We start from the raw sequence: 3,651 nt of genomic DNA, 5'->3' as shown, positions 1-3,651 counted from the left end.
TCTCCATTGGAGCTATTTGTTCTTGGTGTATTCGTTTTTTCGGAAATTGAAATGGTTATGATTAATTGGTAACAGGATTTCTTGTCATCCAATTCTGTCTGTAATCATACTCGAGATAAACAAATCACTTGTATGATTACAGACCGAATTGGACTCCACTCGGTCCAATTACTATCATTAATTTTGTCTAAAACTTAGATAATCCCACTAAACATCTCCGGAGCTTAATTTACCAATTGGCGCTGAATAGAGATCACAACGACAACATAATCAGTGGAAATTTTTATTGACCGGTTATTCGCAAGCGGAGCTGGTGCTTCAACAAGGTGGTAAGTTATTCTGGTCTCGTTTTTCATCTTTTGCTTGGTTCTCACTCGCATCCTCCATGGAAGTTGCTGTAGAGAAAAGCATATTTCGAAGCTATTGAATGAAGTTTTTTTTGAATACACCGTAATCATGGTCGAGGTATATGTAGTGCTGATAACATTTAGCAAGACTTGGGATATTGAAAATGAACTGGGTATTGCAGTTATTACAAAACCCAAAAGCCATATCTGCTGTTTTATAGGAAACACTTTGAGGAATAGGTCGCATGATTTTAACTTAAAGAGAATTTTGAGCACGACAAAACCTTGTCACCTAGTGGTAGCAAGTTACAATGTTGCCGGACGAGAAAAATCACAAAGAAAAATTTATTTTAGCTCCAGATTTTATGAGGCCATGAATCTTTATACAGATGGTCTTCATACGTCGAACGGACATGGGAACTTATGCCCTCACCGTAGTACAAGGAGGGGGAGTTGTTGAAACTCACCCTCCCCTCCCCCTCTAGTACTATCGTTGTGTTGATATGTTTTGAAAATTTGTTACCCCAAATAGATAGCCTGTTATGTCATCTACAAGGTGATGTTAATATTTGCAAATTATGCTGCTGGGGGTCAGTGAGGCTTTTTTTACATTTTTCACTTCTTCCACGATAATTTGAAGCATTTTAGAAGAACAAAAGCTATCCAACTCGACAGGAAAATAGAAAATAAGACTTAGAAATAAAGAGTTGGTTTATTGTACTTCCCTTTTCAACTTCAAAGTATCAATTCTTTTATAGTTCATATCACCTCAATTGAAACTTACAACTCCTATATCTATTAGGCGATTTTCACCAAGTTCCCACTGCCAAACATGTCTCCAAGATAAAAGAACAGCTTCTGGGGTGGACAGTTACCGAGATAAATCTACCCCCCTCCCTTTTTCCGGCCGAGGGTTTTCATTTCGTTTTTCAATTTGAGATGACACTTACCATCTTTTGGGTGAGCAGCAAGCGTCGTGAGTTTTTCCGAATCGCCCATAGCAAGCATTACAGCCAGGATCCCTCTCACGCTCCTTCTGAAACGCACCATAATTCAGGACATTTAACATTCAATTGCCATATTAAAAGTAAATAAATCTTGAAAGAAAGGAACAGAATTGAGCCATTTAAGAAATCAAATTAGTTTACCCTCTAGATAAATGATCTAGTTAGTAAACAAAAAAAATATCTGCAAAAACATTTTTTGCTGCGGGGTGGAGGCGGGATAATTGCGAGGAAGAGGCAGCTACTGGGATCGGAAAAATCAGCTGTATTGTCAGTGATCTGGTGCTGACTCAGCTTATCCTTGAACATACAAGAAAACATTCACTGACCCCAATTATCACAAATTTGCCTCACCAAATCATCATAGTTCTCTTCACTATCATCTCTAATCGTCAATGACGTAGTCATAGCAACCAAGGCCAACAGCACCAATACAAGTCGTGGGTTCATCTTGATCTCTGAATCGCTGAAAAAGAAAATCTAATAAAAAAAACAAAACAAAGAAATAGTCAAAACTAAAAAACGTTTGCGAGTTTCAATTCGTTTTCACTTGTTCATCACTTTGCAGAAGATTTCCTGAAATGAACATTTCTTCGCCAGGGATGTTTTGAAAATTTTCTCTATTTTCCAACAATGTTACTCTTCAGTCTCTCCTTTGTGCTACTAAAGTTTGAGAGATGCAGCAAAAGAGTTTTCGGGGCTATCAATCGAGGAAACAGGTTATTTCCTCGGGATCACGCATCCTTCTACCGAGTGAGCTAAGCAGTTTGTAATGAAACAATGGGTAAAAAATAAAAGGTTTTGGGGGAGTTGTTGCCTTTTTGGGTTGAAGAGCAGAGACAAAATAAAAAAAAAAGTGATTCCGTAATGGTTCCTGTCTGCCTCAAAGTATATATTTATATCTTTGTTGTTTTCGTAGCACGCCCTTCGAATCAAAATTCTATCTTTGTTTTTATCCAGCAAGATTCCTTTCCTTTTGGAAAGCAAAATCTATGCCCTTTGTTTAGTCCACAAAACTATTTGCACGAGTCAAACACAAAACGAGATGGCTCTACTATTGGCAACGAAAAGCAACCGGACAATGGGAGACTGTTTTACCAGTTAAAGTCAAATTGGGGACTGAATTTACATGCGATTATGAAAACAATAGCTTAAAGGCTACAACTAGGGTCTTTTAATCGAAAATATACCTTTTTATTAAAAAAAAAAAAAATGCCTCAATAAACGATTGAATATGAAATAAAAATTATAAAATTTGAACATTTCCGTGACAACTTTCTCAATTATAGCAGTAACATGACAATAGCTTCCGTCATGCACAATGAATGCTGACGGGTCTCTATATATATTCATTTTCATACAATAAACGGTTGAAAATTTCATCAGACGAAAATAGAACAATAGCTTCCGTACAACACAAATAGTGCTGATAGTTAGAAGGTCTTCGAAAAAAAAGAAATTTTCTTCTCGCATTCAAACAGTTGTAATTGGCATGTTTAAGAAATAAAGCAGTTAAGCCTGACTGTGCCATATTCTGTTGTAAAGCACGTAGGAAGCGGCTAGAGCACGAAAGAAGTGCAGAGAGAAACACCAGACGTAGTCGAGTGTTTCTTACCACTTCTTGAATACGAATTTGATTTAAGATAGGTGTATTTTCTTTTTGTTGTTGTTGTTGTTGTTGCTGTTTTCTCGCGCTATTTCTTTAAAAAGTGGCTCAATAGGCTATTGCAATTGATATTGGATGAAATTAATCAATATTCCCCCGAGAACTTGCTCAATTAGGGCTGCAGCATGACCTTGCATAGCTTCCGTACGGCGTAATCAATTTTCAGGCTAACCTAATCGAGATGGTTTTCTTAGAGTTGACCTCTTTCCTGGAAGTCGAATAAGATCATGATGATCTCTTGACTTTTGTCACACACATTTATTTTCTTTGCACGAGCAAATAAATTTGTAAATACCAGGAACATCATAATACAGTAAAGTTGCTATCCTGATAATTTAGTGAGAAATAAGACTGAAGCTGACTTTAGGATATAAATTTAACGAAATGTGTCGTAAAGCGGATTTCAAATTACTGCTATCAACGATATCTTAAATATCTTACCTCAAGACAGGCAAAAGTGGTTAAACGCAAACGCGATGTTTCTTCTTTGGGCAACCAAAAGAAAACTGGAGTACCTAAGACTGTGCCACAGGTTTTTAAGATCAAATTGGTGGTTGGATTTTCTACGTCATAGCTCTTGGATCATCCAATAGGATGCTCAGGATTAGTTAATTATTTCAAGAAATGTTAAACA

The 3,651-nt window shown here is 36.8% G+C and overlaps 1 long non-coding RNA gene across 1 annotated transcript; it reads right to left on the bottom strand.

Moving 5' to 3' along the window:
• Positions 1 to 275: 275 nt before the first annotated feature.
• Positions 276 to 1,832, bottom strand: LOC131781089 (uncharacterized). The gene is made up of 3 exons (XR_009339924.2): positions 1,706 to 1,832; positions 1,298 to 1,383; positions 276 to 395 (listed from the first exon to the last, which is right to left on the bottom strand). It is a non-coding gene; the product is annotated as an uncharacterized lncRNA (long non-coding RNA).
• Between the last annotated feature and the right edge of the window lie 1,819 nt (positions 1,833 to 3,651).

This window comes from Pocillopora verrucosa, chromosome 5, assembly GCF_036669915.1.
Source record: "Pocillopora verrucosa isolate sample1 chromosome 5, ASM3666991v2, whole genome shotgun sequence".
NCBI lineage: Eukaryota > Metazoa > Cnidaria > Anthozoa > Scleractinia > Pocilloporidae > Pocillopora > Pocillopora verrucosa.
This window is presented reverse-complemented; position numbering and strand designations above follow the sequence as displayed.